Source organism: Lagopus muta, chromosome 4, assembly GCF_023343835.1.
Source record: "Lagopus muta isolate bLagMut1 chromosome 4, bLagMut1 primary, whole genome shotgun sequence".
Lineage (NCBI taxonomy): Eukaryota > Metazoa > Chordata > Aves > Galliformes > Phasianidae > Lagopus > Lagopus muta.
In genome coordinates, this window is record NC_064436.1 from 22,057,818 (window position 1) to 22,078,015 (window position 20,198).

Consider the following 20,198-nt stretch of genomic DNA (forward strand, 5'->3'; position numbering starts at 1 on the left):
CTGTCTGTATTCTAAAGATTGAAACTGCAAAGTTTAAACAAAGCGCTGTGAGGAAGCCTACAGAAATATACAACAAAATTACAATGGTAGAATTGCTGAGATGGAATTGTTAGGAGTTCAAGGATTCAAGACAAAAGAAATCTTAATGGAAAACAACAGCTAATCTAGGTGGGAGTCCTTGAATCATTGGGAGATTTGACAGAAGGACTGTCAATGTGATTGGTTTCAAAGGAGTCCATGGAAAAACGCAGTTCGTCAATACTGAGGAAATTCTAGGTAGCTGTTAAGCGTGATCTCCTGATTGTGCTGCACCTGCTAGAGGGACTTGTGAGGTGCTTACCAAGCATGGTGAGCATAACAACATTTAGCCTACCTTTGTGAATGCCATCACAATTACCTTGCTTTTTATTTATATATATTTTGCTTGTAGTCTCTACACACCAGGTTGAATATGACTAAACAAAAGGACAGGTGCTAACACCCTCAAGTAATCCTATTTGCACAGTCAGGTTAGCTCACTCCCTATTCTTTTGCCTGCTGAAACTTCCTGCTCAATAGCTTAATGCTGTTACTTCACTTGTGGCTTCCCTTCTAATATGAGCTATATATTTACTTCTAAGAAGAAATTCAGACACCATTACCAAGAGTCTGTCATAAACAGAGAGTGCAGTTGCTCACCACAACAACTAATGCACCAGCCTAGAGAGCCAGTGCATTCCTTTCACCTTCAAACACTCTCACAGTTTTTCCACAAAAATAAACATTACAGAAAAACACCTACAAAGTCACACCTCAGAACTAGTCAAAACAAGACAAAAAACCCGACAACACATTACAGTTGTCACAGAAATTTCAGTTCACACAAATTTGCTCAGCAACCTTGTTCTTTCCTTGCAGTACCCCACAGTGTAAACAGTGGTCTTTCCAAGTTATGCATTCTGTGTAGTTGCAAGCTCAAAGTTACAAATCAGGCTTAAACCAAAGGCTGAAGAGACTCCATATGCACTTGATTCATTATCTGATGAAAATATACATTGTGTTTTGTTTTGTTTTTTTCCCTGCAGAGAAGAAAATACATGGTTATAAAAACCTATCTGCTACCTCTGCTTCCACTTCTGCAACTCATATTTGACATGATCAAAAATGTCACCTTCCATCCCCACAGTCATATAAAGAGTACCCAAATAATGATAATGATAGAAGTGTGCATGACAGGTTATCAACATATACTGCATAACTGTTGCCTACATCCAGCATTTATTTTTGAATGTGTATGATCAAAAATTGTGCCAGTGATGTCAATGACCTGCCAGTGATAAAGATGAATTACTGAAAGGTAAATAAAAGAAAATTATCTACTATTCAGCATTTTCCCATTTTTATATGAAAGGGTCAGCTTCCTTCAATTCCTTTAGGCAGCAACATGAAGGAACACACGAATTTCATACTGCAGTGCTGCAACAAAAAAAGCTGGTGTTGAAAGGGATCTCTGTTCCAGATCCAACATTCTGCTAAAAGCAAATTATCCATGGTCCTGTGAAACTAATTGCTCGTGTCCAGTAAAGGAATGCCACCAGTTCTCTGGGCAAGCTACAGTTCATTCTTACGGTCCCAGACATAACCTCCCCTGAAATACCAGGCTTCTGTTTTCCTTGTTCTGTCACAGCATATCATTATGAGGTGAGCACTTCCATTTCCTCTATAAATACTTTTTACTTATTGGATAATTATGTCTATCTCCCTTTTGTTGGGATATGAGCCACTCTTCTAGGCTGGAAAAAAATATATACATTCCAGCAACATTGTCTGCAAATGTTGAGTTCTGAAACTGTTGAAACAGTATAATTCCCTGGCCTTTTCTCTTATTGTAGTCTCTCAAGTACCACAAAGTTTTCAGTCGTCAACTCCTTTTCCCAGCCCACCAAGACAAATCAAACATAAAAGCCAACTTTGCCAATAAGTGGAGTCAGTGTTATCCAGAAGATTTTTCATTGTTTTTAGTTTTCTTGACCTTTTAATACCACTAGATCCACTCATATGTGGTATTCATTGAGTAGACCTGTACTAGCAAGTTAGTACACATTTGTAGTAACTATTTGTCTCATCTTGAAGTCTTGCCAAAAGCACTCAAGCTTACCACTGGTGCACAAAGTGGAATGCAGACTTCCTGTTCCATAACCTTAAAAGATGCTTCCCTCTGTTGCACCTAGTCTGCAGCATCCTTGAAATTTCTTTAGTTGTACACCCCAGTACTGAATAGCTTTCCAGAGCAATATGCATGATGATGGTTGAGACAAATATTTGCAAGTACAAATATAGAGATTTAGTCAAAGTAGCTTGCCATCAAACGTAAATTACAGGAATATACTGAAACCACTGTGGATTCTGCTAATAACTTACAAATCCAAAATAACTTCAGTTAGTATTATGGATCTAAATGCAAATTGCCAATTAGATAATACATAATACTGTTATCAATGCTGTTAATATTATACATGTAGACAATAGAAGCAATGCTATAAAATAATTGTATTTTGCAATTGAAACAAGAAACATTATTGCTCTGAATCCTTACGTCTTCAGTGTATTTACTGATGAAATACACTGAGATGTATGTACTGATGAAATACTGTGAAATGCTATCACACTATGTGAAGTGTGATGGCAAAGGTGATTCTAAAAAGACAATAGTGTTTCTATTCTACCCCAAAGCACACTTTCTCAAAATCACAAATCTCAAGTCAGCAGATACCTATAAATACAAAAGAATTTCCCAAAATTCTAATGCAGTTATCCCATAACGAACTCACTGATACTTTCTTACATATTGCAACTGAACTTACATTCTCCATTTATTAAATCCCAGTTAGTATGTGGCAGAGGCAGGGCTACCTTGGGATTGCTTTTAAAATGTCCCTGAAAAAAAGCCACCTCAGAACACTTTGCAGTTTATCCTTCTACTGATTGTAAGAAATGATCACAGTATATTCAATTCTCCCTCATCACTTGGGAAATGCACACAAGTTTCTAGTGAACTGGCTGACACACTTTTGATTTTAATAGTTTAATAGTTAATAGTTTGCCCTCCTGCAAAAGGTAATATCCACGTAAGAGAAGTGCATAATCTGAAACACTACAAAGAAACCTTTTACCAAACTTCTAACTTGGATTTTTTAAAGTTCTCTTCCTCTAGCCTTATGAATATTCCTAATTCTGGTTACAGCACAACGATGCCTCACAACCCTTCTTTAATACCTGTACACAAATGCAAATCATCATTTTACTTTCCACCAGTACAGCTGTAGTGAGACAAATGAATTTTATGAAGACTATGCTCATTCATCTTAAAAGCACAGTTCAGCCCATTATTGTTATACAGAGAAATAGACAATACTTAGCATTTTTGTTATAGGTTATAAGCTACACTTCCTTCTAGTTTTGGTAATTAGACAAAATCATCTTGCTTTCCATTTGAAGCTTGAGCACAGAAAATGTCCAGATTTTTATATCATACAGAAACACAGCACAATTAGCATTCCAGTCTTTTGCCATGCCACTTTCCTTTACAAATAAGCACATTTTTCATGAAGAAAAAAAAAACAGTCTGCATTTTCAGGTTAAACAGTAGGAAAAAGAATAACTCTTAATAATTTTATAAATATTCACAAGGATATTTAATAAGGAAGAATGTACAGAAAAAAACAGCTGGCTATTTACTCTTTTCCTCACTGGGATAACATTGACAACAAATATGTTAGCACCATGAGAGGAAAAAAAAAAAAGAAAGAAGGCCAAGGCCAAGGAGCTTACAGTTTAATAAAAATATATTAGTGGTAATTGAGCAATTGGTCATATTAAATATGCAAGTTATTCTTGCTTCTGATCTGCTGTATGTGCCATGACTGTGAACAACTTGACAGCAAATATATTTTCTCCCTACCCATGAATTCTTTTATAATATAGAACAGACTGATGGAATGCAAGCTCTTCTTCATCGTTGATGAAAATGCACAGCTAAATGTTGTGACTGTTGAAAAATAGTATTTGTAGCTGAGAATTTTCTCAACAGTCTTACTGTGCTCTTCGTATCTGCCATAGTTTCCATAGTAATAAATAGGAGGCATTTCTTTCAGAGTGACCCACGTATAAAGTGTGTAAAATGTTGTGATAATAAAAAGACAGCTCAAATACTTCAGTAAACTTTCTTCTGAAGCTATACTTCATATACAATGGCTGACATTTAGTAATAACAACTAAATGCCAGATTCTTTATATCCCGTTCTGACTCCGAGTATCTGTATGTCTAGACTAACAATCAACAGCTTTGATTTCCTGAGCTGAGACCCACAGTCTAGTTTCTACTCACGGGACTGAAATCTGTTTGTCCAATGCTATTCCCCCATTTATTTTTTTTTTCCAGTGGGGAGGGAAAAAAAAAAAAAAGTAAAGCAGAAGTGAACTGGTGACACATCCAAGAACTCCTCCCATATTCACTACATCACAGAGTAACGATCTGTTTCTGTTTCTCTCTCATTTATCACAAAGTGATGTATGTTACAATGGTTACAATGATGTAACCTGCTGTTTGTATGAGACACAGAAGTCATTAACTGCTGTCCCTTCAGAAGACAGCAGATTGAAATACTGGCATTTCTGCTAGCCATGTAGGTACCCCAAGCACCAAGCACCCTCTGCAATCACTATCACTGCCCTTATAGAGACAATAAGTTCCTTTCACTTTCATGTTTACTCCTAGAAAAATAATGTCAAATTTATAGCTCCTAAATGGAGCGATTTCTCCTGACTCAGTATTTCAAACGCAGAAGAGATGTGAGATTTCGGGCAAGACTCTGTACACTGTGCATCACTTTCTACTGACCAGCTCTGTGAAATCTTCCAATGAACATGTAGTGCTCTATCATAACTCAGAAAACAGTCTCTTCATAAAGCATGGAGAGTTGGAGTGCTCTAAATGGGCAGACTGGATTGTTCTGCACAATTGCACTGAATTCAAATGTGTGCCTGACCACCCCTGGCAAATCCAGAAAAATTCAGACCAACACAGGCAGCTATCACCAAAACATAAATACAAGGAATGGGCATCTTCAGCACAAGCTCTGGCACACGCTAGCTTTAGCACAACATTAGATAAGGAAAGCAAGGAAGGACAGGAAGAAAAATGTCTTGTAAAGCAGTATTAAGAGTGACACTACAAAGAGCAAACAGTAAATGAGAGATGAAGCCATTCAGATTGTAAAGTAGATTAAATTAGCTTTCCAAGTCAACACAGTAGCTCTCTTACCACTAACACATACCGTGTGCATCAGTGACAAACTGCAGAGGCTACAGAACCAGTCATCACTTGGCTACAAACTGTAGGGTTTTATGTGGGTATCACTTTTGATTCACTACATTGCTGGATTTCAACCAAACAACTGGCCTACCAAAGAGAATTTCTCACAATGAAGCACCTTTGTATGATAACTGAGCTACGAGATAAGATATATGTCTATCACAAAGCGATTATTGACTATGAGAAGCCTTCAATTTAGAAGAAAATTACTCTGTATAAGAGCTCTCCAGAGCCAGTGACAAAGGTTACATTTAGCTCTCTTAACACACAGTAAAAAAGAACAAGGCTTCCACTGGACCTCTGTATATCAAATCATCAAACAATGGGAAGGAAACTAAGCAATGGTAAAACTCTTTCCATAGCTTTTTATATACTGTCCAAATAGTAATTTACCCGAGAAGTGTACAGAAAGAAAATGAGCGTGTAATGTGAAATTCACAGACAGTATAACTTTTCTCACCAGCTACACATTTAAAGTGTGAAGATTTAGTAGCAGTAAAGACTCCAGAATCACTGAAGTAATAAGAAATTAATACTCTACTTTCTGCATTTAACTGTAAAAATGAATCAGAGATGAAAATCTTATAGATAAAACTAAAATAAAAAGGAGATCTTATCCACCAATTTAAAGGTCGTTATGAATTACTTTTTTTTTTCTTTTCTTTTTTTTTTTTTTTTTTTTTTTTTACCAGTGTACTACAGGAAAATAAAATACGGAGGATAAGCAGGACAATAACAGAATCAGTTAACTGAATGTAAGAATAGAATTCAAGGTACTTGTCATCTTGAAATCATACAAAGGCTTTGAATTTAAAACCAAATTAGTAGTAGCAGATTATATCCATCATTCACACACACCCAACCAACACTAAGGTGTCATAGTCCCCTTATAAAAGAACAGCAGTCTTTTCAGCATTTAAGAACAAACATGCCAGCAAACAGCTACATTCAGCAACGTTCAGGTTGTACCAGCTACACTGTAAGTTCTCACATCAAATTGTATAGTGTTTTGTTGTTTGGTTTTTTTTGTTTGTTTTTTGTTTTTTCCCCTAATTAGAAGAAATGGAGATAGAATAATCAATTAGTCTTCTCTGACAGACTGGCGGTGCACTGGAACAGGCTCCCCAGGGAGGTGGTGAAGGTACTGTTCCTAGAGGTATTCAAAAACCATTTAGATGTTGTACTGAGGGACGTGGTTTAGAGGAAAATATTGGTGATAGGTGGACAGTTGGACTGGATGATCTCAGAGGTCTTTCCCAACTTCGGTGATTCTGTGATTCTGTAATTCTATTCTATACAAGTTGTATTACATTCTAAACAAATGCACACCTTACACCCCCTTTCAGTGGAAAACTACAGCACTATTTGCCAAGTTTCCATCTTCAAGTTGAATGACGTTCACTTTTTCTAGTGAAAAGCCAGCAAGTATTCTCAAAAGTCAAAACATTTGCTTGCGCAAAGAGCAAATGAATCGAAAGGATCTAAAATTAAATTTATTCAAATATGCCATAAGAAATAAGCAGTACTAAAAAGATCCACACAATAATCTTAGCTTTAACAGCAAAACCAGATGTACTATGTAAGGAGGTGAAAATGAACAGATGTAAAAGAAAACAAAATTTACCTTTTAAAAACACATTTTACCACACTTCTGAAAATGACACATTTTTAGACTAATATGGTAGTTAATGTTGAACTTAAATTTTTTTTACTGTTTACTCTCATTTAAAAGTTTGGATTTGGTTTTTTGAACTACATTTGCTACAACTAGGAGTTTAGCTTTAAAGGTTATCAAAATTTACAGGTGTATAACCAAGATGTTATAATTGCAATATAATCAAAAGAGTATGGCAAAGCAAACAGGATCACAAAAGAGAATAAGTAGAAGAGCTTACCCTTGGGTTGAGCTCACTAGAAGATATCAAAGAGGAGGATCTCCAGAAGAGATCCTTCCCCTCTGGTAGCCAGCTCTTAAATAGGTCCAGGAGGGGTGGAGCCTGGCTCCACCCCTTCCGGCAGCACAGGTGAATTGCCTTCACCTGTGCTCCTCTGGCTGACTCATGGCTCACCTCAGGTGATCAATCAGAGGTTCAGGCCGTGACTCAGCAGTTCCCATACAACAGGAAAGTTCAGTGCAAGAGAAAGTGTTTTGTCCCACCTCTACCCAGAATAGAAGGATAAACATTTGTCAAACATTCAGATTATTTGAAGCAAGAAATGCATTCAGTTTCTTCCTCCAATTTGCCTAATCCTGCTTTAAGATCCAGGAAAAAAAAAATACAAGAACTCATTTGAAATTAACATAAATAAAAACATCTAGCCCAAATGGACCTAAATATAAAAGAAAAACTATGAGCTGAGAAAGCTCAAAGCAAAAGCACTGATACAAATTAGCTGAAATGCACCCTTAAAACAATGAAAATGCAATCACTAATCTGAAGGGCAGTCACCATTGTAAGTTTTCTTCAGTTTCACACCAGCTCACTCAAAGAATTTATTTAAAATATTTCAGAATGGTTGGGTAGAGCACATTGTGCTGGAAAATGTATAACCCCACTTACATCTTTCTTTCATTTACTTACATTTTAATACCTTCAGAGAAAAGTTGGAAAAAAAATAATAGTTCACAGGGCTAAAATAACAAAGAAAACACGGTGCTCTAGCAGAAAACCAGAGTTTTTAGCATCAACCCCCATGTAGTTTAGTATTTATAATTCTAACAGTGGATTTCTGGTCCAAAATGTGAATGAAATATATGTTTACCTAGTAATAAACAAAAAGAGACAAATAGGGACTTAGATTTGGAAGATTTTTTTTAATTCACTTTGCTTCGTATTAAATTATGAGAGACTATTAGAAGAGAACTAGAGATTAACAAAGACAAGTCTTGAGACGAAGAAAGAGAGAAGGCATAGGATGTATGCCAAGTGGGAAAAGGATGTCTTCAACAGTTTCGCACCAGCAGGCAGCATATCCAACGTACAGTATGCGTTAACAGCTCCCAAATCAAATCTCATAAGAAGTTACTTCCATTTAACTGTCTTCACAGCAGTGCCCGAAAAAATGTGGAGGTTTTTAGAGGATCTATGTTCTACAACATAAAAAGTATCTTGCAGTAATTTTCCAAAGAAAATGTTTTGAGGAACAGAGAACAATTTAAAGTTCCAAATCACAGAAAGCGAAGAGGAGAAAATGTTGTACTTTCAGTGTCACACGCTGTCCTCATATTTCTTTGCAAAAATGATTATGTTAGATAATAGACTGATTCTCCATTTAATGAAAGTGTTACATAATATAACATCTTCAGACTTCTAGGAGATAGAGGTAATCTGGGATTCAGGCATTTAAGTTTGACATTGTTCCATGAAGATGGAATACTGGCTTCACTAAATGATGACCATTTGGGGGGTTTTGTTTTTTAAATGAAGCTCATGGCAGCAATTTGAATTCTAAGTCCTCAAACGTTTTGTCTATGACACACATTTTCTCTTTATTAACAAGTATTTCTGCTGTGATTATGAAGTGCCTTTAAACAAAGCATTTTCTAATGACAGCTCAGCTTCTACAGTGGGTCCCCTCAGAGTTCAGTTTCAGCAAGCTTTACACTTGTAGAGGTGCTCAGTCATTCATAACCTAGGGGCATCAAAGGAGTGTTTGGGAAAACAGGGTAACTTCCAAGGGTTTTTGTTTGTTTGTTTTATTAGGGCTGAAATATTCACTTGCTCAATATGCATTATTTTCTACAGCTTATGTTTTCCTGCGTATGTTTTGTCACTGTAGATATGTTACAAACATGATAGACATTTCAAAACTGCTGTCTTCTAATAAGTAAGAATATCTTCACCACAGAGAAGAAATAAAAAACAAGGTATTCCCTGAAATGTAAACTGTCATTAAACTTAGAAGTAGCCTCACAGAAGTATGATTGAGATGGATTACCATGGCAATGATGAAATAGAGCCTTATACCTATGCATCATGTGTACATCTGTTCTCTGGGTAAGTTGACAAGGTTTCCATGCAGCTAACACTTCTTTCACTGGCTTCAAACAAACAAGCAAGCAAAGAAACAAAAAACAAATACAAGTAATACATTCTTCTTATCAAGTATGACTGCTGAGAACAACTCTTAAGCAGATAGGTTTGTGCACTAATGAAGAAACACAATTTTAGACAGTAGATTGCACTCTTAAGATTAAAACGCTATATAGTTACTGCATCTCTTCCTCATGTTTTCCTCTTCCTACTCAAAACTTCAGATGTGCTGCAACACAGATTCAACAATAAATCTTTTTTCCTGGCTACAAGTCATTCACAAAAAACATTTCTGAGACTCAGATTTGGCTCTCAAAATACCGACTGAGGTGATTTTCCGTGGAGAGATGCAGAGCAAGGAGACAGACCAATAGTGAAAAAGGTAGTTACACACAAAGCTCTGGAGGATGCAGTCAGGACTGACGATGAAGTCAATCATGAACTGTAAATGCAGCTAAATACAGCAATAGCAGAAATACAGTAGCACCTGAGAAACAGATGGGACCGAAGTAGAAAAGCAGGAGAGAAGACATGGGAGAAGTGATTGTTGATCTGAGCAAACAAGGATAGCAACAGAAAATTCCCTTAGCAAAGAATGAATTCCAATAATTCCAGTATGTAAGTAGCAATATGAAAACTTCATTATATGATATGGAGGCATTGAATCCTCAGTATCACCAGCAAAACTATTCTGGAGCAATAAAGTGATTCAACATGGTTTAAAAGATTTTATTTATTTATTTATTTATTTTCCCCACAGAATTACCCAGTTTAGATTGGTGTAAAGGACCAGTGAAAAAAACACTTCTGGGGACATGGTTGGTATGATTCCGACACAAGCAGGACATGACAGCTGGTTGTATAGTGCTCTGTATTATTGAACTGAAAAAGTTCTAAGAGTAGAAACAAATAGCCAAAGAGCTGGAACAATTCAACTTTTCCATCAAGAAAAACATGTATGGAACCAGGACTTCAAATGTCATGTACAGTTTTTGAAAATCAGCTGCAGCTATTCAGCCAATAAATGAAAAGTTTCTACGTGAAAGCGCTATAATGAGGACAAAAAAGAAATCTTTGCAGAAAATACCAGTTTTCTTTCCTCTAATAAAGTTTCTCAATCATTGACTGAAGACAGTGAACCTCCCTGTGATTCTTCACTGTAACTACTAGCAGCTGAACCAAAAATTGACAGAATCCTTCACAATATTACTCTGCACAACACTAGCAGCAGTGTGAAATTGAGTGTGATCACAGCCCCAGTCAATTCTACTGGTTCAGGGAGTTTTCAGTTTAGGTCAATTTTATCTTCAGATCCTCGTGCTCCTGAAGCACAGAATTAAAGAAAACAAAGCGAAAGACAGTAGGATGAAAGTCTGTAAAAAGGAAGCAAGTGCAGAGAGATTTCAGAAATTGCTAAAAGTTCTTCCTGTCCTACAGAAGAAAGACATGTCCAGGCAGCACAAAGTATGCCGTGTACATACAGAGAGTAGGTTCCCCCTACGGGACTCAAACCCAAAGAGTCCACATACTGTCTGAGATACAAATACCCCCACAACTGTACATCACAAGGTCCTCAAGAGAAAAAACACCACATACACAAAAATTTCTTACTCAGAAGAGGTTGTTTATTTATTTATTAATAATTTTCTGCCCCCGTTGACTAATCATTTCTACGAAGAACAAGGTAGTATTTTAAATCTTTCTTTAACCACTTTCCCTCTTCTCATTGCTCCACCTTTCTCTTTCTTATGCCAAATCCAGTCCACACTCCTTCAGTTGCTACTGAAGAAGGACTCCTTGCCATCCCCCTTTATTGCTCTAACAGCTGTTGCTAGTTTGCGAATCAGTCCTATGCAATCTCCTCTCATTCTTTCCCTGTGGTTTCTTCCTCAGTTTTTGCAAGAAAAAAAAAAAAAAAAAAAAAAAAACCACAAAATCAAAGAGCATCTCTGAATACACACTAAGCCATGTAAGTGTTTACCAATGAATCTAAAGAAGAGTGGAAAACCTAACCTTTATCCCACTTGCACTTCAGTGTTGCTAATCCTAGCTATTGAGGAAATAAAGCCTACCATCTTTATTAAATAAAAAAAAAATTCCTTGTTCTACACATTTTACAACTACCTACTATTCTTTTTTCCCTGGGACACATAAGCCATAATAAATCTTTTGCAAAATGAAGTAAAATTAATTAGTTTAGTCTTGCAGTTGCAAATGAGCACATTTTACTTCCTACTGCAATAGACCAGGAACACATACGCAGTTTAATCTAAAAGGCAGCTAAAAATCCAATTACATTAACAGTAGTTCTTAAGTGAATGGACAGTACCTTCTTACCCACTGTATCTAATTCACTCTGCCCACACCCTAAATTAGCAGATTTGCTGAAACACCAAATAAGGGATTACTCTGTATCAGATATTGTGTATTTTCTCCAAAGTTTGATTTCCCCTTAGACCACAAGCTCACCCATTTGGATTCTCATCCCTCAATCTCACCCCCTTCACTGCAGCAAATAGAAATATTTTAAAATTACCTTGATAGGATTTGTGTATTCCTTGAATGTGCTCTTTTATTTCACTGTAACGTAAGATTAGGTTTAGTAATCTCTGCTGTCCAAGAACAAAGTCTGCCCCAATGATTTGAAGGGGTTAGTGCTCAACCAAAAGTGTATTATACACTGTTGCTGAGGTGACTCATTGCCAGAAACAAAGCCACCAAAATTAAAATTAAGATTGCTAGTTTCCAGAAAGCATTAAACAGGCTTTACTTCTAATAAAAAAATTACATTTTATATCTCTCGTTATATCAGGTAGTAGACCTAAAAATACAAGCAGAACTCATCATGAGATTAAACATGTATGTAAAGCCTGCAAGAATGGGGTCTAAAATGGGTTTTATCAGTTATAATGTTTGATGGTTGTTACTGCATAAATCAGTGCAATTTCAGATAATGTTGTTAGCAGTTCAAATACCTTTTCATCTGAAATCAAACATACAATGGTCAGTCTCCCATAAAGCAGAATTAGCTGTGAAGATAATGGAAATGGCTCAGACCAAACTTGAACAACCTTCACTCCTGCTGTGACCTAGGGGCCACAGAACACTGTCAATTAGCACATGCCTCATCCCTGTTTCTTCCTCACCCCACTTGCTCAGGAAGCAGATAAATCTGGGCTCAGTCCTTGCTGGCTGCCCGCCTTCCCTCATTATGCCCTGCTGTCTGCCCTTGAAAATGGCTGATGTTCTTTTGAACATCATTAGGGCTACAGCTCAATGTTACCCTGTCCCAAGTGAGAAAAGATTTTAAAAATTTAAAATAAAAAGGTAGACTAATGTGGAAGTAACAACTTCACCCAAAAGAATTTGTTACATATTTCTTCAGAGATGAAATTAACATAGCTTTAATGACAAAATGATTTGTGAAAAACAAAGGAACTATAATCACAGAGATGTCTATCAGAAGGGAAATCCATCTTGACCATCTCCTTTTTTTTCCCCCCACATTCAAAATGCTCTCACTCCAAATACTGCACATGGGTCAAAATCACATGCACTGAGACAGCAGGAAGTCTGCCCCCTGCACTCTACATCACCAAAACACAATGACAGCATATTCTAGCTATTTATTCTCTGCAGGGTGTGGAAAAGGAGCTAGCAATAGTCCCACATATCAGTGCAATGACTGAAGCAGAGAACCACCATATGTGACCCTACAGATTTCTAGAAACTGACCCCACATTCAACAAATCAAGGCAAAGAGATGCTGCTCTCATTATAGTAGTATAATAGAACCCCAAATAAAAAAAAATATCTCTATGGGGATTACTTAAGGCTTTCGTGGAAACAGTTCCTATTGAACAGGCAGTACTGAAATATGCCTGTTTTCTGAAAGTGTGTCTGCTAAGCCATGGAACTTATATTCAACAGGAGACCATTATGCTGTCATAACATTTGATTCCATTTACATTACCTCTTAATTAACACTGCAACATTTAGCAGCTATTTTAAGAGACATTCTCAAGAGTTCTAGATTTCAGCAGTGCTCACAGGCAGACTGCCTTTAGGTACAGTACTGCAATAGTTTAAGATTAGAGATGCCATTTGAAATAATAAAGTTGACACCCTCTTTGACTCGCTTGAGTTTCTAGAGGAAAAGTATTTGCAAATACTCCATGGTGTCTCCATTTGCTACTTCTTATGCTCAAAAGAGACTGTCAACAAATTTTTTTCTTTCATACAAAGCAGATGCACTGTTTCACTTACTAAGACTGATTTAATAAAAATAGAGATATTCATACAGCCTGTAGAGGCAAGTGTTTATATATGTATCAGTGCACATGTGTGTGCTAAACTGCAATCAGACTTCTCCGTGTGACTAACTCAACAAGAAAACTAGTCCTACAGAATTCATCATGGAAATGCTAAAATAATTGCCCAAAACTAACAGATTGACACGTAATACTAAGCTCATTTACAGACCTGAATGACAATTTTGAAATTGTTCAAAAAACACAATTTCATACATTGTGTTACATTACATACAGACATATTTGCAATGTAACAGAGCTGCAAGTCAGCTTGTAGGAAAACGTCTCCACTGTGCAAATGCAAGTGAAATGTAATGCTTTTGCCATTCTGATAACCTCCAAACCACGACTCCGCTAAATCCATAGGATGTATTAATTTGTAACTTCAATTGCTATCAATACAGTAACATGTTGTTATAATTAAAAAAAAAAAAAAAAAAAAAAAAAAAAAAACCTTCACTATCTGTGAAGCCAACATACTGTTATTCTTCTTTTTAGAGCAGAAGTACTGGTTTCCAGAAGCCAGATTCCAACTAGTATTAATCGTTACTTTATCAGCTACACAATAAATGTTTTCAGACACAGAATTTTGCAGCCTCTTACCTTCATTGCTTTAAAAAGTATGTTGCATCTCTGTTTCCTAAATATCTCTATTAATTGTAATGAATCATAATGTATCCTGTAGCTTCAAAGGCAACAATACTCTACATTAGTTACGACAGAGGCAATTGTCCAGAAGTTGACATTCTCTCATCTAACAAGCACTATGGATAAGGTAATTATACAGGAATTAGAACTTCTTCCCTTCCTCTGACACAGTAGGGAAACTTCAAGGTTTTCTTAGGTTAAAGTTTACACTTCCATATTGCGCTGTGATTACACACTGCATTTCTAGCTATAGTATGTCTAAAGTGCAACTACATATAAAAATGGTACCTATCTTCAGCAGAAATTACAATCAATCTAGTAAGGACAATCAATCTAGAAAGTTTAACATCAGTACTGCAAGTATTTGGAGGAAGCACACCAACTTGTCAAATCTGGAAGCAATGCAGAAGAACATGCTCAGTAAAGATGGGGAATCTTCCTGCATAGATTTACAAATAAAAGCGAGGAAGCAGACTTGGAAAAACACGCAGATGTTACAGAAGATAGGCATCTGAGTTTCACTAAGAGGGTTTTTCAAGTAGCTTATCCTCTTGTAAAACCTGTCTTGGAAATACATATAATAAAATATATAGAAAATACACAAATGCAACTTTCCAAAGCAGCTTTACACAAGGATGCACTGTATCTTTTTCCCCCCCTTCCAGAAAAACACTCTTTGACACCTCCTTATATTCCACATTGTACCAGAGACAATCACAAATACAGATGTCAAGACATCAATATTTTGTAAATCTTCAATAACACATTCAGCTATACCTTTATCAGCTACACGGAAAGTCATACGTTTGTTTTGAAGGAAATCCAGCCTTAACATTAAACTCCATCTCATTCAAGCTAACACTTTTATGGGAACTAAGGAGGAAAAAAAAAAAAAAAAAAAAAAGATGAAAGAAAGCCCCATTATTTCTGAGTTTTATAAATCCTCATTTGGGAAAGCATAGAATTGATTTCAGGTTCAGAAGAAGCATCTGAATACTTTGACACACAAGAATAAAGTATGTGAGAAATGCATCAGTAATAGTAAAAAGAGGAAGGCTGGGATACAACACAGAAAGACTCCCCAGTGAAAGCTGCAGCATCTGATGTGAGATGGAAACGGGCTTGTTTTACAGTTACGAATATAACTTGTGTGAAACTCAGCATTCCCACTGACTCAGTAGGCACACACTCCAAGCACTTTCCATAGTTGGACTGGTGTTTTGGGACTTCATTTATTTACTTTTTTTATTTCAAAAGAAAACAAAACCTAAAGCTGAGGGAAGAAGTATAGAGATGTAAGAGCCCACAGGTACCTAAGAATTTTACTAATGTGTCAATCTTGACATGAGTTCTGCAAATATCATAACCTATTGGACTTGTTGCATTTAATCTTATATTTAATGTCTGGCACTTCCCTTCAATACAAGTCTTTGCTGCAGACAGTGGGAATCATTTCTCTGGAAAATGCGCCCATCAGATTACGCTGTGTTGCTTCTTATTACACCAGCTTTATTCCACACTGTATCGAGAAAACTTTCAGATGAAATGCAACAAGTTCATACAGCTATCGCTCAAGTTTCTCACAGCACATTTTCAAGTTAGGAAGAAATATGAGAGATTTGAGAACAAAGAGCTTGGAAAATAAAGTCTAACCATGCAGAAATTGATTTATCACTGTACTGAGCAGTGTTTAAAGCAGTATGCAATTGCTATAGAAAAATACTACATTCCCTGCTTAGTTTGTGGAGACTGACAAGAGAAGTGCTTCTCCACCACTTCTGATCCAGCCTTAGCACGCCCACACTAAGCAGCGAATTTCTAATCAGCATAAGAGGCAGAAAGTGACATAAAACTCCAGCCCTAAGCGGTAAGTGCCATGAAACTGAGGTTCACTTACCAGTTCAGCCAAACACAAGATGCCAATACAAGATGCAAGAGCGTTCCGCTGGACAAAACGTACCACGTTTGTCTCCCATCAGCTCTGGCTACACAGAGTGCGCACGCAGCGCAGACACGAGGAGCCATAAAGCCTTCCTTCCCGGTGCGCAAGGTGCGTCCCAATGCTGCCGGCCACGCTGACAACTTCACCGCTGCAGCCCTTTTAGAAGCCTTACCATCGCCACAATAAATTGTTAAGTACTCTCACCCCCCTATTCACTTCCCTGGAAGAGTGCAGCTTACTACATTTTCAGAAAGCCAACCTATTTAAATGTCATTAACTATCCAATTAGTGCAGTCTGCTCCTTGCTAGCTACAGAGTACCGGGCTAATCTTTCAGTTATTAGCTGCTATCGAATCATTTTAGCAACCGCGTTTTTGTACGTTCAGAGGTAACGAAGACGGACTCCCCCCAGAATCACGCCTTTCCCCACACGTAGCGGGCACCGCGCTAACAGTCGCCGGGAGGGAAAGCCGCGCGACGGCGGGCAGCCGCAGCCCCGCACAGCCGCAGCCCCCGCATGGGGCTGTACTCAGAGCCCCTCACAGCGCCCCGCACGGCTCCACCTGCCGGGCTCCCGCCCCACGGTCGCCCCGCGCATCTCCCCCGTTACAAACCTCCCGTCCAGTCCCGCGTGAGACGTAAGTTTCTCTCCTTGCTTCCTGAAGCGCGATTCCGCGGCCAGGGCGAAATAAATGCGGCATTACCCCGAAAGCGTTGTACGCCCGACGACGTGGGGACCCGCCAATGCCCCCTCAGGACCCTGCCTGTTGCGCGGCCGCGCGGCTCGCCGCGAGGCGAAACTTGTCTGAGCCGGGCAGCGGCGCGAGGCAGTGCTCGTGCTCGCCCCCGCGCCCAATAGGGCTTAGCAGGGAGCAGGACCTCGCCACCCGCCGCCTGGCCCGCCGCGTAGCACCAACGAGCCCCGAGGCGAGCCGGGCTGCGGGAGACAAAGTTTGACACGCGAGCGGCTCCTGCCGAGCACGGAGCCAGCCCTGAGCCGCGCGGGCACACGTGCGGACGAGGCACTCACTCACCTGCCGTCGCCGCTCCGGCGCTGGAGGGGAAAAAGCAGGCAGGCGGCCGGAGCCGCGGCCCCACGCTCCCCCCGCCCCACGGCGGGCGGGAAGGGGCAGGGGCTGGCAGCCCCTCAGCGGAGCAGGTGGAGCGGGGCAGCTGGCGGCGAGCAACACGTTCGGCTCCGAACTTTGCGGCTCCGGTCACAAACAAACAAATACGGCCAAGAAAAGACCTCTCCCATCCGATCCCAGCCTGCTCGGCAGCTGCTGCTTCTCTTATTGGTGAGGAGGTTATTTATTTATTTGATTTTTCCCCCCACCCTCCCCCTGCACGCACACGCACACGCGCCTTCCTTCCTCTTCCTCACTCCTCCCCTCCCTCCCCGGCCTTTCTCTCCCCGCCCGCAGCCGAGCCAGCTCCGCACAGCGCAGCGCACCCGCCACAGCTCCGCACCCGGCTACGAGGGGCGGGCGCGCCGCGGGGAGGCGGGCGCGGGGGCGGGAGGGAGGGCGGGCGGGAGCGGGGCCGTGGCCGGGCCACGGGCGAGAGCGGGTGCGAGGCGCCGCCGGTCGCCCCGCGGCAGGGCGCGGAGCCTGGGCTCGGCAGGGGAGCCGGGCGGGGAGGCTGGATGAGGGGTGCCGGGGAGCGGGCCGGTATGCGGTGCGGTAGCGGGGAGCGGGCACGGCAGGGCATGGCCTATCCCTGCCCCTGCGTGCCTCTGTCTACGTGCTCCTGGGGAGCGCGGCGCCGCGCTGGCTTTCAAGGAGATTCCAGACTCGCCAGCCGCAGTGTGCTTGGTGCGCGTCGCTTCGCTGCAGCTTGTGTGCGACTGGTGTGGATCAAGCTTCGTGTCACCTTTTATGGGCGTCTGACCCTTTGTACCGACTCTCTGATTAACTGCCCATTACTCCCGTCCCCCAAATGCAGCGGCACAGCGGGTCTCACCTGTCGGCTCCTTAGAGCCACGCACACTGCGATTATTGCAAGGGAAGGGACTATAGACGAGGGCTGCGGCGACGGCTGCATGAAGGAAGGATTCCCTTCCGCGCTCCTGCAGCATCCGTCCGAGCATCGTTTTTTTCTGCAGCTGTCAGTGGGGAACAAACGTTCCTGTCCCACAGTGGCTGTTTTTATCCCGCTGTCACACACGTGACGGGTGGATATCGAACATTATGATCCCCATTCCCATCCCTCCCCTTTGGAATTTAAGGTTCAAATGAGAATTCCCAGTGGCAGAAGACAGAAATGTGTGATCCCCGAACTTGGAACAAACTCCCCTAGATGATCTGATTTGGGTTTTTGTTCAGTTTTTGTTTTCCTGAATAGAACTCCCACCCCCCTCTTCTTCCCTGGCAGTAGATAAACACTCTGCTTATTCTTTTTCACTTCCAGGGAAGAAAAAAATCCAAACATTTACAGCACTAGTGAGAAACAAGGAAATTGCAAAGGTGCTTAGAGAATAGTTATTTGGCAATATTACTATGCAGTAAAACATAAATTGTATCCCCATTTCTCTTCAGGTGACAAGATGTAGAAATGTACAGATTGCTTTTATCCCAAATCAGTCAATGAATTTATGTAGATTTGCCATTTCAAACAGAGGGTACAAATCTTTCTTTGTGCAGCAACTCTGTAATTCTACCTTTGTCAACTGAAGACAATAAACTAGAAAGATTAATGTACGTTTTGTCTTCAGTAGTAAATCGTATTGTCAAACTGGGAGAACTTTTTATTCAAAGAATTGGATCAATAGTTGACTTTGTTTTGAAGCATTTATTTAAGAAGCTACTTAAAAAGAATGAGGTTCATGCTCTTAACATCCTTAAAGAAGTCTCTCAGAGGCAATTATTCTATTTGCCAATCTAGCGGTCACTGTCATGTAGCAACAAAAAGCATGAAAGTTAGATGTAGAAATCCCTTTGGGTTCAGACAGTGCATTCTCAATGGAAGAAGTACAGTGGGAAATTAAAAAGTAAAATGCACTTTAAAAAACTCTCTATTTGAGTGTTTTAAAGGGTTTTCTTTGAATAGGTGAGTTTCATCTCTAACCAATGAGCTTCAAGGTCAACTAAACAGAAATGACAGATGTCGTCTGTGCCTGAAAGAAAGCCACCAATTTTGTGTAACGTTATTTAAGCAATACATACATAGTTGGCTGCCTGAGTGTTGTTTTAATCCATAAAATGTTAGGGTTCAGAAGAGCACAGTGTGTCCTTAACTGGAATAAACTACTGTATTTTCAAATAGGGAAGATTACTGAAGCTGCTGCTTTACTAATGGTGGCCATTTTCAACACCTGTCAAAATCAGTGAAAAAAGCCCAAACGATTTCAGTTAAATTCAGTTTGACACTTATATTGTAGATGACCGCTTGAAATTTCAACAGCTTCGAGTACCTTTAAAAGCAATTTATTTACAATTGATTTGAGACTCTACTACTTTTATGTGAATAGTAAGGATAGAAAGCACTATCTAAAAACAGCAAAGCCCCCCAAAAGACTGATCTACATATTCTGTATTGTGTATATGATCTACATATTCTATCTGCTTATATCAAAATGAATTCAGTAGGCCAGAGGATCTAACTCAGCAGGACTTTGATGAGGTCAAGCTATTGAGGAATTAGGTGGCTACTGAGTATATTGACTGCTTACCTGAGTTATGAGTATTATTCAATGTTCAGGAGTCACAGCTGAGAAATTTGCAAGAAGGCAAAGAATAAATAGCAACAATAAAGAAAACCAAGGGGAAAAACGAAGCATAAAAATGTGAAGTGAAAGGAAAAAGAAAGAAAAGGCAAAGCCATAATGTTTTTTTAAACTTCATCGTGTGTTGTTTACTTGCTTTCATTTGGCCTCTTTCATCATTTACATCCCTGTGATCTTATGTTTGGCA

The 20,198-nt window shown here is 39.6% G+C and overlaps 1 protein-coding gene across 1 annotated transcript in view; it reads right to left on the reverse strand.

Annotated features, from left to right (window-relative positions):
* Window positions 1-17,575, reverse strand: part of TENM3 (teneurin transmembrane protein 3) — a 1,260,835-nt gene extending 1,243,260 nt beyond the window's left edge. The window contains exon 1 of the mRNA XM_048943303.1: window positions 17,322-17,575. The gene's annotated coding sequence lies outside the window, so the exon portion shown is untranslated. The remainder of the gene's footprint in view (window positions 1-17,321) is intronic.
* Between the last annotated feature and the right edge of the window lie 2,623 nt (window positions 17,576-20,198).